This window comes from Kogia breviceps, chromosome 3 (genome assembly GCF_026419965.1).
Source record: "Kogia breviceps isolate mKogBre1 chromosome 3, mKogBre1 haplotype 1, whole genome shotgun sequence".
NCBI classification, from domain to species: Eukaryota; Metazoa; Chordata; class Mammalia; order Artiodactyla; family Physeteridae; genus Kogia; species Kogia breviceps.
Genome location: NC_081312.1, coordinates 72,507,620 through 72,529,875, shown reverse-complemented (window position 1 = coordinate 72,529,875; position 22,256 = coordinate 72,507,620).

Below are 22,256 nucleotides of genomic sequence, written 5' to 3'. Positions count from 1 at the left end.
TCCTTGCTTCTGGAGTAATACTCTATCAAATTATAAACTCTGGTTTGTGTGTGTGTGTGTGTGCGTGTGTGTGTGCACACACATGTGTTGGAATGAAAAAGAGGGAGCAAATCTGGAAGGGTAAGTGGCAGAAAGGAGGCCTTTATAATGAAACTTTTGTGAGGCTTCAGACTCCTTGGGGTGCCGATCAAATGTAGCAGGTCTCCCAAGCCTGAGGAAAGCCTTGCGGCACAGAGACAATAAAATGGCCCAGCCTGATAAGTGTGCCTCAAACCCTGCTCTATCTGATTCAAAACTAGCACTTTACACAATGCTACACCATCTATATTTAAATTGATGTCATTTAGCCACATTTAATTCACATATACCCATACCATTATCAGGGCCACTTAGGTGGCTCAAGGTGAGATCCAACTGAGGCCTAGTCCTGCAGCTGCTTAGGTCTGAATCCATGCGTTGCAAGATCCCAGGCTTGTTCACTAAGGTCAAATTGGTTTATCATAGAGCTGTCCCTTCAAGGCTACCCTGGTATATCCTATGATTTTCTCAACCAATGCCCCTTGTTAAAGACTATTATACCTACTACCCTTTCAGATCAGAAACTTATTTAGGACTCACCTCAAGATTGGGAAATCGAGTTGAACAAGTCACAACTCCTGCCTTCAAGTACACTACAAAACATGGAACAGCTGATTACAATGTAGTTCAATTCAATAGATGTATAAACTTCTCCTGCTCCCACCTCAAGCCTGGAGTAGAATCTAGACATCATAGGGAGACTTAAGAACACTGACATCTACCAGTAATTTGTTATTCATTGTTTGAATATTTGAAATAATCCTTTTACTATCTGAGCATATAGTACATTCCTCAGAAATCGCTCCAGTATAAAAACTGATATAGAGCAACCGCTACCTCTCTGATCTTATGGTCAGGTTTCAGCATAATTTAACTGTCCAGAAGAGTCTTTAAGTTTGAAGAGGAAAAGCCACCAAAACTAGTAAAAACAGCTGCCAAAACAGCTACCACAAAATTATATTCTTCTGAGATACAGATGCGTTGGGCTAATTTTACACACATTATTTGGTAGTCTTATTTTTCTTGGAATATTTTAGTATTTTCCTAGGAAGGTAGTCAGAATAATGACCCCTGAAGACATCTGCATCTTGATCCTCATAACCTGTGAATATGCTATGTTTCTAGGCAAAGGGGAATTAAGATTGCAGATAGATTTAAGTTTGCTAATCAACTAACCTCGGGATGCGGAGACTGTCCTGGATTATCCTTGTGGACCCAATGTAACTACAAAGCATAAGTGACAGAGAGAGGCAGAAAGGAGAGAACCAGAGAGGCAGTAACATGAAAAGGACTTGACCTAATGTTGCTGGCTTTGAAGATGCACACAGAGGACAAGAAGTCCAGGAATGTGGGGTGGTTTCTAGCTGGAATGGATAAGGAACAAATTCTCCCCTAGCACCCATAAAAGCATGCAGTCCTATGAACACCTTGTTTTTAGCTCAGGAGACCCACTTCAAACTTCTCACCTCTCGAACTGTAAGATAATAATTACTTTAAGCCATTCAGTTTGCTGTAATTTGTTACAGCAGCCATAGGAAACTAATATACTTGTTACAGGGAAGAGAGAGAAAGCACTGAGGCAGACAACAACAGCTCAGATGGGAATCATGGGGATGATTCCATGGACCCAGTGGAAGTAGACCCACAGAGAGCTGGAAGGAGTGCCTGAAGAGAGGAGAGAGTAAAACCACCAAGGAGGAAAAAAATCAGTGTCGGGAGACAACAAACCACAATAACCCCTGAGAGAGGGGGACAGAAAACCACTAAGTAGTCAGCCATAGAACAATGGGAGTTCCTTGAAAACTACATCATCCCTCTAATGACTGCCTCTGAAGGCATCTTTTATTCTCAGGTTGACTCTCTTACATTCATAAAAGTGGCCCTGGGTCACCTTGAAAACATTAAACTCCATTCTCAGTAGTCTTAGAAGGGTAGGAATTGTTGATTATTTAGAACTATTTTAATTGCCAGAGCTAACAGAGTTTTCATGTCTTACCTATTTTAACCTATGGCTGCAATTCTCAATCTTTCTTTTCTGCCCATAAATCACTTGCATGCATAAAAGCTACTCATTAACACTAAGTTATTCTTTTTTTTTTTTTTTTTTGGCTGCATTGGGTCTTCCTTGCACACGGGCTTTCTCTAGTTTCAGCGAGTGGGGGCTACTCTTCCTTGCGGTGTGTGGGCTTCTCATGGCTGTGGCTTCTCTTGTTGCAGAACATGGGCTCTAGGTGCACGGGCTTCAGTAGTTGTGGCACACGGGCTCAGTAGTTGTGGCTCGCGGGCTCTAGAGTGCAGGCTCAGTAGTTGTAGTGTATGAGCTTAGTTGCTCTGTGACATGTGGGATCTTCCTGGGCCAGGGATCGAACCTGTGTCCCCTGCATTGGCAGGCAGATTCTTAACCACTGCGCCACCAGGGGAGTCCCACACTAAGTTATTCTTAATTTGGGGCCTCACTAAACAAACAAACAAACAAAAGTGAATCTGAATCTCTGTGAAGATGAGGGCATGTACAGCTTGAAAACTAGCAAAGATTTCCATGCCATCCCTGTCTTTTAGCTGTCTCATCTCTACACTGACCACATTTTCCTTCCCCATGTTTCCTCTACACATTACATTTTGGTTCACCAAATTTTACTCTCACCAGTGTTTTTTCCTTCTTACTTTCTCTATATGCTACATGAAGTCCTCCAAGCTGGTGACTTTCACCATCCTGTACATGTCCCCAAGCCTTATCCCTAACCCAAGATTTCCTTCTGAGATTCTGACTGACATTTCAATCATTCAAATGGTCACAAGCAGGAAAAACTCAAAATGTGTCCCAATGAAGCTCATAATCTCCACCCTTCTTTACCTCAAAAGTCTATTTAGTCCTCTACTCCTCACCTTGTTGAACTGTAACCCACCCACCAAGTTGCTCAAACCAGAAAGTTACCTGTTGTCCTCACTCTTTGTCCTTCAATCTTGGCACAAAAATTGCAGGTAGGAGCACTTTTCTTAGGACTCACACTTACCTTATGATGGTACTTTTATGGTTATTATTGCTACATAACAAACACTAAAAGTTAGGGGCCTAAAGCAACCATTTTATTACGCTCATTTATTCAGTGGGTCAGGAATTTGGACAGAAGATAATGAAAGTGGCATTTCTTTGCTTCATGATATGTGTGATCTCAGGAAGATTCCAAGGCTGGGGATGACTCCATGGCTGGCAGCTGGCATCCTCTGAAGGCATCTTCACTCACATCATTGTGGCTATCTTTGGAAAGCATAATCTGCAAAAGATACCGTGCTATTATAAATTTTTTTTCTTTATATATCTATTGCTTTTGTCACATTACAATAGTTAGAGAAATGTATGCCATCATTATTTTAAAATTATTGCCATTATTAGGTCTGCTGCTAGATTTTGTCACTTGATGCATTAATAAAGAAACACATATATATCACAAAATTTTAAAAATATTTTGATAAATGTATTTTAATAAGCATCTTTTGCAATCATATATTATTTGGTTGACTCATTAAAAACACTGCTTTGAGAAAGATTCCTCAGACAGTCAGTGGGGCTCAGGCATAACAGAACGTTAAGGACTTCTGTGTTACTTTGAATGAGTGAATAAATGAATAGCAGAAATACAACATTATTGGAATTTAGTGGTAAATTCTAGTTACACAGACTTCTTAAACTACATATCACCTCACTTCCCAAAAATGCTAAACAAATATGATGATACTCTCTTGGGCTAAAAACACATTTTATGTTGTTTGTTTTAGTCCATTGTTCATTAATGCTGAGGAATCCTGTAAGCGGTATAATTATATAATAATTAAAACAATATATATCGGTTCCTGTATTGTAACATTTGAGTAGGTCTAGGTTCCATACATAGAGGAAAAACAAACAAAGCAACCTACAGAAGGTTCATTTAGTCCTGCATTTCCCACTATGAGTTCCTTACAATGCTGGTTCTGCATAATGTTAACAAACCATATATAAAAAGAAAGCAACATGGAAGGAAGGAAAAAAGAAAACAAGTTAGAGTATTCTCTGGTCACATCAGATGAGGAAACTCTTGGTTAAACCAAATGTAAAAGATTTCTCTTTAATTGGATGTCCATGTGCATAGTGGGTTGCTAAGAAGAGAGAATGAGACTATGCAGTGTTTTCCAAGCCTGCTTTCTCATTAGTATCACATTCTATGGAAAGACGGATCCAGTCCAGTTCCTTCACTACACATCCACAGAAATCAAGATCCAAAAAGTAAACGACATGCCTGAGGCCAGCCAGCTGTTGGGGGAGCAGGGCCAAAACTGGAACCTGTCTCCTGGCTTCTAGTCAAGGGCTGTTCCCACTCTCCCACCAGGCCAATTAATTAAGAATGCATAGAAAAGAGCAACAGTCATAAAATGAAAAAATCAGTTACAGACTGATTGTTGGAATAAGTAATCTGGATGGGCAAGAGTGATGAGACAGAAGTAATTCTTCATAGTTCTGCTTAAATAAGAATTACTGACATATTTTTGGTATCTCTCCTCTCTGTGAAAAACATCTTCTTTTCACCTCCCTCTAGCCCTGAGATCTCTGTAGGACTTGTGGTTGGATGATGAGTGAGGGAAGTTTGGCACTTGCCAAGATGCAGAGAAGACAGCTGAGTTCCACAATTGAATAAAAAGCAGGCAGAGGTAATGGGTTTTCTACCTTTCCTTCTGAGAAAAAAAGACAGAGTGTGGCCCCAATGGAGTACCATTATGTTAATTTCACTACGTGTAGATCTGATTTGTTTTTGATCCTCATCTATAGGTTGGAAAGAGTTTCTCCTCCTAAAAATTTACCTTTAACATAGTAAAGCAGATGAGAAACCGACAGGCTTGTTAATTTGGTTCTTGAAAAGTCTGAATATCCAAATGCCACATCCTAAGGGGCACCCCCAGGGTTTGTCTCATTTCCCCTCCTCCTCTACTCCCAAGATCTAAATTCTGCTGTAGCTAGCAGGAGCTTAAGGACCAACAACTAGCCCAAGAAAAAATGAACAAAGACCTCCAGGCCATGAGGAAACAGGAGATGAAATGGTTGGTACAAAGGAGAATCCCCATAGCCCTGAGGTAGAGGGCAATTTCCAGATCAGAGAATGGGGGCTTCCAACCAGTAAGTGAAATAGGATGGAGGACCAAGGGGGTGACAGAAGATGGCATACAAAGACTGTTTCAAACCTTATTCTCAGCCACATGTATGGACTTGAATGGCTAAAAAATAGGCCATTGGGGTTATGAACTGCACAGGCCCCTCTTCCAGTTATGAAGCATGGTGCTAGAATTATGGTTATCTCACAATAGAAATGGTAGGATGTTTTCAGATACGGTAGTAATCTCATTCAGTCTGTACCATCTTTGCTTCAACCGCAGCCACTTTTCTGCAAAATTTAATAGTAAGGGGATATGTGATTGGACGGCAAGGTAACTGTCATGGGACTCTTATTAGAGATTCTCCTCAGAGATAATCCGAAGTAGTCTACCATGTCCCCAAAGAAATGCCAATTTTGAAAGGGATGTGTGGAGACGCTCATGAGAGACACTTTGAGAAACAAGCTAAATTAACTGAAAACCCCCTGCCCACAAAGAAAAGGAGAGAGAAAACAAAACAAAACAAAGAAAAATCCCTCCTCATTTAAAAGGAACACAACCCTGAATGTGAAAGCCTCCAAGCCACATAACTGAGGTGAAGGGAATACATATTAGTAAAAACAAGAAAAAATATTTCTGAAATTCTGCCTGTTCCAGAGTAAGCTAAAATAATTAAGCTAATAATTCTAATAGGAAACAGCCAAATCCTTATTCAGAGATAATCCAATCTCTGCGAATTCTTCTTTTCACAAAATCTTCTCTCCACCTTTTCAGCTGGGTAACTTGGAATCATCTTTCTGAAGAAACTCAGCTAGATTTTTCGTTTTGTGTTTTTACAAAGAAGACAGCTAACCCAGAAACGGAGGCAAAGGACTCCCGCCGCGCAGGCTCTGCAGCCGCATTGGTGGGTCTCCACTTAGTTTGTCCTTCAAAGTCCGGAGAATGACTATTCCATAATTCTCTCACCTGATTAATTCTTAACTATGAGCATAATTACACTCTCCAGAAGGTAAATCGGTCTTATAAATCAGTCGTGGCTGACAGTTCACTATGCGCAGCGCAATCGTCTTGGGTGGGGAGGCGGGATGCTCGCCCAGGCGCGGAACCCTCCACCCCCGACTCCCGCCCCAGGCTCGGCCCTTCCAGGACCCCGGGACCCGCGACCCCGCGCCGCCGCCGCCACCCCGGGACAATCTCGCGGACAGGGGGCGGCCCGAGGGTTGCAGAGGGTGCGATTTCCTTTTACATCAAGAAGAAAGGGAGATGGGGAGAAGGCGGCTTAGAGACTTCTCTGTTAATGCTGTGCTGAACTCTAGCCTTCTGGCAAGCTGCGGCAAGCCGCCAATTTGAAGTGTGTAAGCTTTAATCTGCTTCTGGCCTGATGGGCTCTCGTGTCCGCAGGGAGCTGGGAGGCATCCATTACGCCGGACCAAGAAGATGGAGCGTCTAGGAAATATGTTAATGCAGGCCCTCCCCGCCCTCCCGCCCCTGCCTTTGCCTCGTCTGACAGCCTCGGAAAGTGACATTTCAGGAGTGTGTCGCTCCTATTAGGGCTTCCAAAATTCACTTGTGTTCATTGTATTAAACTTTTCTTTTTTTTAGAACTGTAATGAACAATTCATTTTTTTAAAATCTGAGGTTTTTTTTTTTTTTTTTTTAAGTCCTGGGGGTGGGAGGGTAGGAATTAGGTGCACAGAAAAACCCACTTTAACTTCTTAAACAATGTAACCACTAATGAAAGGTTACTTTGTTTTCAAAATTAATACATGACAGATTAAAGTTATAAATTTAAAAATCTAGTTTTTCTTAGGCTTTCGATTTCCAGCTATAAATCTTATTCGATTCTTAAGTGTAACAAATTTAGCAACAATTTTATAAGGGAGACTTTGATTAATATTTGGTCCCGTTTACAAAACTTTAAAAAATATTGCAAACGTTTTAAACTGGATTTATCAATTGAATATTTCCTATTTAAGTCTCTCAACCATCTGATTGACAATCTTTCCTAGGCATTTTAGTATGGTAACCCTTATAAATCAAACTCGTACCATGGTGAACCTCAAGGTTTCTTAAATGTCCAAACTGAGTAGATTCGGTAAGATGAGAACAAAAAATGACAAGTATGAATCTGTTATGCAATTAACATGTTCAGTTGGAATTATAAACTGACCTATTATTCTCATGGGTACAATTCTCTTAAATGATGTAATATTTGAGGTTGAAATAGACTCGGATTTCTAAATACGAAAACATCAATACAGTGCAGTTGATTTTCTTAAATATTTCTTCAATTACTTCTAAATCTTCAAGTTAAAGTTTTTTAATTCATTAAGAAAAAAATATGTCTTAGCTATAGTTTGGGGATTGTCTTTCTAAAATAATGGCCTCACCTTGTTGAGGTTTCTTAAATAACCAACCGATATCCATCATACCTACTGGTCTGCAGTGTTGATAGGAAATGAGGAGTGCCATTTCCTGTAGTTATTTCAACAACTTCATAATCTAAAGAAGGTGACCATGGATTCCATGTCCTCTGGTTTTGAAACTTATCGTTATGTAATTTTCAAGTCAATTTAGAGTTTGCAACCACATCCAAACTGACTATAAGACTCAAGTGGATACTTTCATGTCTTTTAAGTTATATATGCTTTTTGGTCTGAACCTAAAGTTTCAAAACAAGACCACTTTAAAAACCTCTTTTTCTTTTTTTTAAGTTATGGAGGACTTCAAATGTACACAAAATAAAGACCATATAAGGAAACCCTGGCTACTCTACACGTCCATCATTCAGTTCACACAACAGTCATGTCCCATTCTCATACACACTTCCCCCACATTATTGTGGAGGAAACCTTGGAAGTCAGATCCTTTTATCTGTAAAGAAAGGATGAAGACTGTTTTTGTTTTCGTTGTTAAGCACACTCATTTATCATTACTGTACCTAAGAAAATTGACAATTCCATACTATTATCAAATATCCAGTATTTGGGGCTTCCCTGGTGGCGCAGTGGTTGAGAGTCCGCCTGCCGATGCGGGGGACATGGGTTCATGCCCCGGTCCGGGAGGATCCCACATGCCATGGAGCAGCTGGGCCCATGAGCCATGGCCGCTAAGCCTGCACGTCCAGAGCCTGTGCTCCGCAACGGGAGAGGCCACAACAGTCAGAGGCCTGCGTACCACACACACAAATATATATATATATATATATATATATATATATATATATTCAGTATTTGGATTTGTTTATTGAAGAAATAAGGATTTGTCCTATAGGGTTTTTCTTATTCTAGATTTTGCTGAGTGTATCCCTTCTGTCTAGATTTACATGTTTTTGCCATCTCTACTTCTTGTAAATTATAGTTTTTGATAAGACTACTTTATAGATGGTATGTTCATCCAAATGGAAGCACATAATGTCTATCTCTCTGTCTATGTCTCTCTTTGATTTTAGGAGATGCTGATGACCAGTGCCTAGATCCATTCATTCTTCTGTGAAAAGAAAGATTCCCTTTTCTACTATTTGGTTACCTAGTAGGATAGTTCACATAGGTAATGCAAGATATGCCTTTAACCTGTTGCCATATTGACCAATTTTCAAAGTATTGAGTGGGTATAGTAGGATCCTCCAATGACTTTTAATTAATTCTGTTTTTTCATTATAAATGCATGGATTTAAAAATAAAAGAGACAGATAGCCCTATTTTCAGATGTCTTGCTCTTCAGTGAAAACACATCATTCCCAGCTTGTGTAACCCATCAGTCCATGCCTCAGAAGCCCTGATTTTAGGAGCTAGTTAATAGGAAGACATTGAGAGAAAGGACTCTTATGAAACTTTAATATCCTGTGCTCTAGAAAATGAAAATGATTGCCTCTTTACGATTGCTGTGTCTGGGTAGATATAAATATTTTATTGGTGATTTTTATGTGTCAAGCTCAGTCTAAAGCATTTTAATAGTATTAACACATATTAACTAGTTTAAGCCTTATATTAATAATATTATTACCCCCACTTTACAGATAAAGATACTGAGGCATAGCATCATTAAGTAATGTGGCCACCATTATGCAGTAAGTAGAGCAGATGTGATTCAGATTCACAGCCGGAGCCCCTAACAACAGATTTTTGCTTTTGAGATTCACTCATTGTAGGAATTTCAAAAATGAAGTAACTCATCTCTGTTTTGAACAGCAAGGAACTTTAAATCCCTGCATGGCATTGAGAAAACAAGGAAAGCAATTCATACAAACCAAGCACTAGAGCAATCAAAGGCATTATTTCTGGCAAAGGGAAAAGATGATCTTACCTAGAAATGAAATATAGAGCTTTCAGTTTAGACTGTACAGTGCTAAAATTTTAAGAACATTCTGAATTTAAAGACAGCTGGAAACCAACATAGCAGAGCAGAAAGTTTATTTGGAATCTAAATACACATCTAGCCTCTACCACTCCCTAGCAATATCCCCTGTAAAATAGGATGAGTAATATCAATTTCTCCACTCAATTATTAAATTTCTAGAAGGTACCCTACACATAGTCAATAAATGGTGGTTTCTAACCTTTTATCTTGTTGAGAATTTTCATATTCTATTTCATGTATTTTTCTGTAAGCTGTTTTTTTTAAATTCTGTGTAAAATTAAATAAATTTGAATTAGTCTATTAATGTCAGCTTTGCTTCTTTTAAACAAAGGATAATGATTTTTGTCATCTTAACCTGGGCCAATTCCTTTTATTTCTCCTGAGTTCTCTAGGAAATAGGTAAGGAATAAAATAGAAGGCAACAACTTTCATTCTATAACAATTTGTAATATGATGTGACCACAGAGAGTGCTGAGCAAAGGAGGAAAACTGATGATGTAGAATGGAGCAGTCAAAAGCAGAGAGAAGAGGTCTTATTTTCAATAAGACCTTTATTTCAATAAGATCTTTCTTTTACCAAAGTAAGGCAATGACACAGAAGAAACTTCCACACACACCTCAAGACAGAAAGGAATGGAAGAAGTGCTGACACAGCCAATAACATCAATAATGGAGGCATCGAATTCACTGGCCATTGTGCACATAACACAGTGTATGTTTCTTAAATACACACACATACACACACACACGCACATGCACATGCAGTACTCATCTGTAGTATCCTATCAACTAAGTCATGGTTGGTATTAAAACATTAACCCTTTTCTCCTTGTGCTAGCCCCAGGCTCTTGCCATTGCTCACTTCCTGTCAGCACCATGTCAAGTCCTTAATGCCATTTTCAAGCCAAACTACCAGGCATACTAGCACCAGCATGAACTAGCCAGATGAGGTGAGACTGGCCTCTGTGCCCATTCAAGGTGAACTGGTTAGCTTTTGCTCAAGACACTGCAGTGCAAGAAATGCCACATCTCCTTCATGTTTAAAAAATCAAAAATTATATGACTTTATGCCCTTTGTTACTCAGGTGCAAGATTCCCTCTACTAGCCGGAAAACACAGGGAAGGCTTCTATCTCAAGTCAAGAATTTCTACTAAGATTCCAATTTTCCAAGTCATATGGTCAGTTTAAATGAAGGAGATTCTACTTTCTGTTTGTCTAACTGGGACTTAAGGGATTTTGTCATATTCATTCATTTAACAAATATTTATGGAGCACCTACTATGTGCCACGAGCCATCCTAAAGATAGAGTATTGAATAAAACAGATGACAATCCCTGTTCCCCTGGAACTAACTTGTCCTTATTGTCTATTTCCCTCTGTTCCCAGTAGAAATTAAGAAGAATCAGTGCTAAGGAGACATAGTGAAGCAGGAAAATGGATATAGAATCAGGGTGAAGGTCTGACATATTTGAAATAGCCAGGGAAGGCCTCACAGAGAAGGTGAGTAAAGACCGGAGGAAGTCAGAGGTTACCCACGTGACTCAAGGAAGAGCAGCCCACGAAGAAGGGACACGAGCATGAAGGCCTCAAGGAGGGAGCAAGCCTGACGGGCAAAACACTTGGGAGGCCAGATGAGTGAAAAGCAAGGAGGAAAGTGATAGAGATGAAGTCAGAGTTAAAAGAGACTAAGAAGAGAAGACCCTGCAGACTCTAATAAGGGCTCCCTGAGGCGACGGCATCAAAGAGGGACATGGCTCCCTGTCATCCCCCTCTCTCTCTGCCCTCTAGTCTCCTCTTTCCAGCAGTTCTGCATGAAGCTCACCTTCTTTCTCAGGGGTCAGCCCTTCTACTTTAAGAAGAAGTCCAATATATCCCTGACCCCACAGGGAAAGCAGGGCTCAGTTTTAGGCAATCTGCTTAGAAACACGAACAACATCCTCAGAGCAAAGTGCCAAATTCTTCTGTTTTCTGCCGGAAGGGAAAGGACGTTTTACAACAGCCTGATGCAAGAGACCAGAACTCAGACCACCATGGCTCCATCTTTTAATCCCAAAAAGCAAAGGAGAAGAAGGGAACATTACCCTCCTGTGGAGGTGAGAACACAGAAATCAGCATCTTAGCAAATTATTCTGTGACCTTGAGGGATGTGAAGGCCCTGAGGACAGGGCCTACCGTACAGTGTGGCTCTTCACATGGTCTATGGCAATTCCCCACTTACTCTCTATGTCACCATCATCAACCTGTGAACAATATGAAGAAAAGACTGAGCTTTATTTAATTTTCTATCTCCGGCTCCTATGGCATAACTTGTCACAGGTAGGTGTTCACTAAATGATTGTTGAATAAGTGAAATCAGTGGGATCGTAAATAGTCACGTCTGTAAAAGAATTGGTTGCACTTGAAAGCCCGTTCGAAAGAGGTGGCAGCATGATGTGGCATAGCCCATCTAGAAGGAGCAACTCCAAAATGTCATGGGGGTACTATGTCAGAGACTGCCAGTTGTCCCCCAATATCCATTCTCCCTAATCTAAAGTTATATAACTTTTAGCTGGGCTCAGGTGCCCCCAGAAAAGAGTGACCACTCTTCCCGTTGTCTCTTGCATCTTGGTGTGGTCATGTGATCAAGTTCTAGCCATGGGATATTTTGGATGGATGTGGAAATGATGTGTGTCCTTCAAAAGAAGAAGGTGTCATCCTGTAATCTGTCACACTGGCTAGAATGAGGAGGAACTAGTGAACTATCTGGGATTATGATGACCAAGGAACACACTATGGCTGGAAACATAACGTGAGGGGACTGTATGTCCTTGGTAGTGTCAAGTCTCTAAATCAGTACTGGACTACTTATGCCTGGATTGTGAAAATCATTGTCACTGCTGCTGTTGGTTACAGCAGGTGAACCCCTATCCTAACTAACAATGATGACCATTCATCTTACTTTATTACTCTATTAGGACCGACTCTTTTCAGCCCAAGTATAGAGCTTCCTGTTAAGGTAAGGTGAGAATAAACATTGAAAATGCTTAACAGAACTTCAAAACTATCAAAATGAATGATGATTTAGAGAAGATCATGATGGTTTCATCCTTAATTTGCTACAGAATAACCGGAAAAATATAAATGTTGAGGGTCCTTTCTCATGTACAGTTAAAATGTAGCACCAGTTATAAATTCTGCATTTCTTCTTCAATTTGGACAAACTTGTAGAATGTCTAAATAAGCACAAAGTCTATTTTCCCCATGCCACCTCCCATTTCCCTATATTAACTGGACCTGGGGAGGTCTATGCTGATACAGCAAACAAAGACAAGATCAAACATTATTGGTAAACTTAACCAGTAGAGAAATCAGAGTAAGTCTGAGTCCTATAGATTTCATAATCTAAATTTTTTTCTTATTTATCCTCTCCTCTGTCACCCCATTGCCATTGCCTCTTAGTCCCCTGAAAATAAATCCACTGCCTCTAATCCCCAGATCCTTTCAGTTGTAAATCAGAGTGCTTTTTACAAAGCTGCAACATGACTATGCCCTTTGGCTGCTCAAGGATGCTTTAAAGATCCCTAGTATCTTTGGGATATAGTTCCAAATCCAGAAATAGAAAACTTACTGTGATCTAGTCTCTGCCTTCTTTGCAGCCCATCTTTCCACATAGTCCCCTCACTTCCTACTCCTACTGAACTACCTACCATTCCACAAATTCTTTCCCATGTTTATGTCTTTATGTGTGTTCTTCCTGTTGACTTTAGCAGCATTTCTCCCAACGTGTCTTATGGTAATTTCCTGTTCTTCTTTCTCTTTAATATTTTCTCTGACTTTGCCCTAAGAATCATTCTTCTACTATGTTCCTAGACCATCCTCTCGATAATTCTATAACGGGATTTAGGCTGCACTGTTTATGTATCTGCTCCTCTTCACTAGATCTTTACAGGCTCTTGAAGTCAGGTGCCATGAGTCTATTTTTTCATCTCTGATATCTAACAGTGTGTCTGCCATAGCAAAACCCCTCATTAGATAAATGAATGAGACCTGATTATACAACTCCTTTCCCATGTCAGAAAAATCTTGCTTTTTGCACATTTGTTATTTGGGGCTTTAAATATTTGGAATATTGACTCAACTTCCCCTTTCACTTGCCTTTGGAAGTCAAACTAGGGCAGTTCCAGAAAGGACAGAAGGCATCTACAAAGGACCCCTGCCAACAATGATCACTTAACCAACCCAGAGGGTGTCTACCTAAAAGCAGAGCCATTGCCTTTACTATTCAGAAATTCAAATCAGAACAGAAGGATTTATGCACGCTAAGAATTCTTATTTATGACTGTCAATAACACAGCAGAGGAATACAGGCAAAATTGTTATAGTTACATGCAAAATAGCAACTTTAATTGGCAAAATTAAACTTCTAATAACCAAAGCTATATCAAGGTGGCTGAAGTCCTTTTGGTGCTGAAGTGACTTGGATAATAGAAACCACATCTGATGTATTTTAAGGTCTTCTGTTACCATATGTGCTCCACTCATGGTGACAGATGGGTATTGATATTTTTTTCTCAACTGCACAAAAGCTAGTTGAAGCATATGCAAAACTCTTAATGGCATTAAAGTTTTGCCAATTAAAAACATGTTCAAGCATTTGATATAGTACTTGATAACATGTTTCACAAGTTCCATGCTGAATTTTAAATCATGATTTTTATTATATTGTTTGTCAAGCTAGTGTAACTAAAACAATTATCCCATGGGTCATATTTTTAACCCTTTTATCATTTTGGCACCTGTCAAATTTAATGATGAAAAAGCAGTAGAATCATTCAACAGTTATAGAAAAATTAAGTATTAAGTTACAAATAGTATACATGAAAAGAAACCAGGTTTCATGTTTTCATTGTAGCCCATACATGACTGAAGATAAACAAATTTGGGGGTTGGTGTAAAAGTAGGCCATTAGTAGAAAACTACCCCCCCCCACTGATTATCCAAAGTTAATTATTTCTTAAACTAATCATAAATTTAAAGCAATTTCTGTTGGATGGGATAATTTTAAGATATTAAAACTGTATTAGATAATTTTTGGGTGTGTTTGTTTTATAATAGTATTTTAGGGACTTTTAATTTGTCCCCCACTTTTTGGGCTGAGCTGTAGGTCTGGTTCTCTCTCTGGATATTTGACTAAGATCTTGAGAAAAGTATTTTACCTTTTGATCATCCTATTTCTTTATTATCTATGCACATGAATTTAAATGTCAGTGGACTCTCTCCTAAAGAGAGTAGAAATTTTCAAATGGGTCCACTTGAACATTTCAAAACATTTGTTGGTTTACTTATTATCTGATTTCATCACCTTCTCTTTACCAAGTTGCTCCCTCTTTTGCAGTCACCTCAAGAAGACATTAAGGGGAGGAGGAAAAAGGAGAGGTAAAACAAATCAATAAGAAAGTTCCAAAATGAGTCAGCATATGAATATTTTTAATTGTCTCCAGAATCAATCAGGCAAATTTATGGAAGTGGTTTTTGTTGAGGAAACGTGATATCCAGAGAGATGAAGACAGTTGCCTAAAGCCTCAGCGTCAGTTGACAGATCTCGAATTAGAACTCACATCTTCTAACTCTTGAAGGAGAAATAGTGCCTTTTGTATTATACTACAGAACACTGCACTGCCTGACAGAAACTGCTGCTCTGCCTTCCAAATGGAATCATAGATTTCTAGATCTATATACAATGCCTGTGTGCTCCACAGATGAGGATAATCCTGATGGCAGAAACCCAAAAGCCATATAAGATCAACAATGACAATGATAAGAAAAGACCACGAATATCTCAGGTTAGAAAAAGAAGGAACTTTTCAGACTCTATTCTCTGAGAGGGTTTGGTAATGTTTAACTTTTATTAGGGTCGGTCAAGTGACTGCCTTCCAAAATCCCTGTTTACAGCACTGATGAGGCCTCAGCAGTGCCAATATCCTTATTGGACAAGAGACTAAAAGGGGAGAAAAGTCCAGTGTTCACCAGCCTCAGTTCCAGTTCTGCAGGCAACAGGGGCTCAGCAGCCCCTTCCTGCTCCACAGTGAACATCACTGAGTTGGGAGGCTGGAGTTTTACAGAGACCAACAGAAATTTTCATTCCGTTCAAGCACGGAAATGTCGCCAAAATCTGAAAGCCTGAACTCTGCAGGAATGAGAGAACAGTTGGCTCCTGCATCTGAAATAGGCTCTGGCAGTGGTGTTGCATGTAGCTAGGTCGCATTTTGCAAAATAGAAGCCATTATCTTTAGCATATCAACCAGACAAAATTAAATTGTAATTACATGGAGACATCCAAAAGCAAGCTATTTTGTCTTCAGTTAAATTCAAAGAAGTGTAATCGAGATTACCAATTTGAAAAGAAGTTTAGACAAGCAATAAACGTGGCTAGAAGAAACATGGAATTAGACATTTAAAAACTACCAGCCTGAATTTTAATGACTCGTAAATAATATTTCAGAAACCCAAGTACTGTACTATAGTACGTTTTTCCAGCTTTAGATTTTGAGAAAGGGATGTGAATTTTCTTGAAGTTTCACTGATTTATTAACCACATTTTTTCATTAACAGATTTTCATTTGCTTTTTAAGAAGTAAATATAAAGGTACTTACACTCATAAAATGTTGTAAAGAGCTCATACACTGTTAGGAAATTGCTTACCCAAAGAAACAGATTAATACCATTTTATTCCGCAGTCATCTTTAATGTGAGAATTAGGCCTCTGCTGAGGGAGAAAATATTTTTAGAATAGATGAAAATCGAATCAGTCACTTTGGAGACTTTGAAAGAATAACGTGTATCTATTTAAGATGCCCAAGAAGAAAAGGTGAAGAAAAGGTCATCCACCGGAGCATTGCCCAATAATCAAATCCTTCCTTTGGGAACTTCAGTGGTTTTTTGTTTTACAACCACTTGATTAGATTCTGATCAAAGGAGTTAATAGCCAGTTACCTTTGCAAGCCTTAGTCTAAAATTATGACCTAGCTGACTTCAAAGGAAACTGCAAATGAGTTTTAAAATTTTACCTCTTTCAGCCATCTCTGATGAAGTGGTGGTCCCGGCCAAGCTGAAGGGGGGAATCAGCAATTCCCCTTCAGAACAAACCTTTGTTCTCCTTTCACCTCTATAGATGAGAAATCTGGTGCCTTCTCAAGGTGTGTTGCCACAATGGAATATGAGGGGAAAGCATTTTCATGAACCTTCTCTCCAAAGTCCTGTTAAGTATGTGTAACTTATACACACACGTACATACACTAGTTAGGAGAAAGACAGAAATTAAATAACTTATCAAATTAAATAACTAATCGAATTAAATTAATTTTGAAAAAACTTAAATCAGGAAACAAAAAGATACAAAAGGGATTTTAAGTATCATGTTATTCATTTTATGGCTAATGTTAACTTTATATCCACAAGAAGTTGGGGTCTAACTATTTCCTCACATATTTATTTTGCTGTAAATGTCACAAATAAGGTAATAGACAGAACATATTAATTGAACAATGTACTGGCAAGTTTTCCCCCAGGTCAGGCGCCATTCAACCTCTGCCCAGAACACTGAGAAACCTTTTAAGTTCAATTGTACCAATGAGGAATTTGAATATAGTATTACCATTAAAGAGCTTCAAATTCAAAGATCAATGCTTACCTTTCCATCACTTATGTCATATAAACTTAGCACCATCTTGAAGATCCAGGCACTGTTTGCCTTGTACATAAATAACCCCAATCTCCCCGTAACTGACCTTTTAAAATCCATGCTTGCATCTTTCCAATGGTTTGTTCCTTGGTTCCTATTTGCCCTCCATAGCAAATCCAAGTTATTGAATGCAGCCAGAAGGCTCTCCATTTATCACCTCTGCCAGGTCAATCTGAGAGTGAGACAATCTATAATGGTCCTTGTAAATAAATAGAAAGTGAACATTTGAAAGAGATAAGGCAGCTGTCAAAGTTGGCCAATGTCCAAGACAGTAAGTGGTTGAGTCAGGATGAGAAACTTGGGTTCAAGAGCATCCTCTAGGTACAAAAAGAAAGAAAACATGGTGTATGCATGTCAGTTCACCCTGAATATCAATGCCTTGCTGAAAATAAACCTAGCATGGGACTAAAAGCAGCTGGCTTTTTTTATTTTTATTTTTTAATCTTATTTATAAGCGCATCAAATGGCTTAACTAACAAATGCACCAACTCATTCTCTGGCCTGGATTTGGGTTATACTTGGCCTTGACAAATACTGTCCAGATGTTGTCTAAATTGTGTCTGCTTTCAACAGAAGGTCAATAAACTGAGAAAACTAGCTTTGTGTTTCCTACAAATTTATTGATCCAAATCCTAGAAATGAAATTAAACCACAGTAGGGATAACAAGGGCTTGAGATAGGGAGAAGGAGCCAAACATTTTTCTCCTGCTTTCTCCAAGCATAACTATAATTTGTCCACAAATTAATTTACATTTTGGAGATAGCCAACAGTTGATAAAGAATAGAGGGGGAAGAGGAAAGTGATGATGGGAAGATTAGGGGGAGAAGAGAACAAAAGAAGGAAGGGTGAGAGGCTAAGAAAAGGACAGGATGCAAGACCAAGTTAAAACATGCTGAATAATGAGTGGCTACTCTACCCTCAAAACAAGTACACAGAATCCCCACCACTCCTCTTTCGCCACTTTTGCACATGTATGCACTCCTATAATTTTAGGGCTACTATGGATGTAACTAACGTGGTATGCAAACATCTGTGCTTCATTTTCTAACCCCTTCCACCAATGATCAGATGATTTTCTCACTTAAGATCCCGATGCTTAGGATTCTAAAACCAAGTCAATGAGCCAGAGAGATATAATGTCACAAGACATCTCTGGGTGTCATGTGATCATCTTCAAAACTATCTTAATTCTTTCATATCATCAGGAAGTTATGTGATACAAACATCTTACTATGTTAAATGGCATTTTATAAAGAGAAATACACCATGATGACATAAATAGGACACTAAGAGCATTTGATTTGGCTGGAATTTGATTTTTTTTATTCTAAAATATATACACAAATGAAAACACATTCAAATTATTTAGAGATAATCACACTTTATGATGATTTCCATAACAAAATATATTGGATTGGCCAAAAAGTTCATTCGGGTTTTCCTGTAGCAGATATGGGAAAATGAACTTTTTGGCCAACCAAATGTATCATTAAACTGTGCCAGTCTTAAAGAGCTGTATGTTGGGTAAGAAAATTAAAGTATTATTTTATGTTTGATTTATTTGAAGATGAGTCTACCACAAATTAGTTATCCAGGAAAGAGATTGAAACCAGAAAATCATGAATTAAGCCTTTCAGCTCAAATAAAAGATACAGAATGCAAGATTTTACTTATAAGAAAGTTTTGAAGCTGAGACACTGCATTCACTTAGAATAGCTTGAAACACATGGCAGCCAATTAGAAGCAGCAAAAACATGCATTGATAGTAATGAGAAATGGCTGTTGAAAGAAGAGACCATAGGGAAAAAAGGAATAAAACTGTGTTCTGGCATCATTTGGAGTGGAGCACTATAACCCTAAGAGCCATACTAGTGTCTGAAGGCCTTGCTAAATTATAATATTTTTAGCACATTTTGACAATATTGGAGGATGAAGAAAATATTTAGTATTATCAATGAGACAAAAAAAAATACAACATATTTTGTAAAAAGTTTTATCTAAAAACTATTAAAATATATTGTACTGCTGATGCTTAAATGGATGAAAATAGTGAATGGGTATGAAACAAAGAGAAATGAAAAGAGTAACCAATCAGATATTAGAGGATTATGGGGCACCTGATAAGATCAGTAAATCCATGAATGCCAATGTATATCTCCACTTCTTTCACTGTGAAGAGAACATCTTGATGGAGGTAATTTAGGTACAATAATATTGTGTGTATAAGATAGTCATTAAATCCAAAATGAAGATCTGAAGAAGGAAGGTGGGCAGAGAATGCACTTTATTCTGTTGAAGACAAATGATTGCCCCTTCCACAATGGAAAGGACTCCCGGTTGGAAATAAGAGTGGGCTGGACTGGAAGGAGAGAGGGAAGGAGTGGTGGGATGAAGCTGGAAACTAAGTGGAGAAAAGACCCTGCAGGGCCTTATAAGCATGTTGAGAATATTTAATCTTGATCTTCTAAGCAGATGGAGTCCACCAAAGTGTTTTAAACAGGTAAATACACATGACTATACTTGTGTTTCTAAAAGGTCCCTCTGAAAGTAGAAGAAGAAGGGATCTGGACCCTGGGAAAGTCCAGGAGGAAGATGATATGTTATGGTGGTAATGGAGTGGTGATATGGTAGAGATGAAGGATTGCATAATGGGGTGTAAGTGCAGAGAGCAGTAGGATGATGCTGAGTGTTGGGGTGCTAAGTGACGCTTAGCATTAAGATAGTGAGTATGAGAAACAAGAAGAACTACAATCCTGAAGCCTGTGGAACAAAAACCACATTCACAGAAAGATAGACAAGATGAAAATGCAAAGGGCTATGTACCAGATGAAGGAAGAAGATAAAACCCCAGAAAAACAAATAAATGAAGTGGAGAAAAGCAACCTTCCACAAAAAGAATTCAGAATAATGAGAGTGAAGATGATCCAGGACCTCAGAAAAAGAATGGAGGCAAAGATCGAGAAGATGCAACAAATGGTTAACAAAGAACTAGAACAATGAAAGAACAAACAGAGATGAACAATACAAGAACTGACATGAAAACTACACTAGAAGGAATCAATAGCAGAATAACTGAGGCAGAATAATGGATAAGTGACCTGGAATACAGAATGCTGGAATTCACTGATGCAGAACAAAATAAAGAAAAAAGAATGAAAAGAAATGAAGACAGTCTAAGAGACCTCTGGGACAACATTAAATGCAACAACATTCACATTATAGGGGTCCCAGAAGGAGAAGAGAGAGAGAAAGGACCAGAGATTTGAAGAGATTATAGTCGAAAACTTCCCTAACATGGGTAAGGATATAGCCACCCAAGTCCAGGAAGCACAACAAGCCCCATACAAGATAAACCCAATAGAGGTTAAATAACAAATTAGGAAAAATAAAACTATATCTAGAAAAGTATTTGGTATGTAGGGTAAAGCAGAAAAAATGGGAAATGTGACAAAACTGTCAGGAGAAATGGAGGATAAAAATAAGAAAGTCCAATGTATATTAACTGAATATTCAGAAAAAATTAGAGAATTAAGGAGAGACAACAGTCGAAGGAATAATTGTCAAAAATGTTCTGGAATTAAAGTAAGATCTAAGTCTTCAAAAGAAGAAGTAACATGAGTACAAAGTAGAAAAAGTAAAACAAATACCTACCTACAGTGTTGTGAAAAAGCAGAACTTCAAAGATAAAGATAAAAATATTAAAAGCAACCAATGTGGAAAAAGCAATGTGGAATACCTAAACAAGTAATCAGAAAACCTTGGGATAATAGCTTCAAAGTGCTGAGGGAAATAACTGTCAGTGTAGAATTCATTACTTAAACGACTATTCAAGAAGAAGAAAACAATTTTAAATATACAAATAGAGGCTGAGAGATTTGACTGCTTACAGACTCTTGATGAAATATGAAATTTAGTAAGAACAGAATAGAAACTAGAATAATGGATGGGTTCAAGAAGCAAGATGAGCAAGAAATTGACAAATACGTTGGTATCTAAATAGTCATTACATATAAATACTACTACTATTAATGATTAACTTGGTAAAATTGTATGGAAGATGGGGATGGGAAATCAGAGATGAGGTTAAGTATTTTGAATTGCTTGGGAGCAGTCTAGAGATAAGAACTTTAGAATGTTTAAAACTAACTATAATTATTTACAAATATAAGGGTAACCACAAAAAAATAGAAGCACAATATCTAGTTTCTAAAACAAAAAAAGTAAGACGTAAAGAAATCTAATCCAATAGAAAGCATGAGAAAAGGAAAACAGAAGCAAAAAATTACAAGCATGACAATATAAAAAGAAATAATAAAATAAGGTAAAATGATAGAAATATTTCAATATGTCAGTAAGCATAATAAATATTCACAGATTAAGCTTGTCTGTTAACAGATTCCTAACCTGAATAAAAATAATATTAAAAGCTGTATTAATTTTATAATAGACATAAAATAAATGACAAAAAAGATTGAGAGTAAAGAGCAAGGAAAAAAGTGTAACGGGAATAGTGCTCAGAAGAAAGATGATGTGGCACTATTAATATTGAAGAAAAATAGGCTTTAACATAAGAAAAATTACTCTAGATATGAAGGTGTCATTGCTTAGTAATAAAGGGAATAATTCACCAGGAACATATATCAATTCTGAATTGTATGCAATTTATATTATAACTACACAATATACAATAATTGAAAATTATTTTTTAAATTAACAACTATGATTTGAGATATTTTCACCGCTCTCCCAGATCCAAGAGATTAAGCAGACAAAAGAAACATCAAAGATATAGAAAATTTGAATGAAACAATTAATCACCTTTTTCTAAAAAATGGGGAATATTCCTTCTTTTCAAGCACCCAAGAACATTTACAAACATGAAAGAGGCAATTTCTATCTTATATGTAATTTTTATAGAATGGAGATTTTAAAAAGCTTTCCACCCACGTATGTGAATAGAGTAACCTCAAAA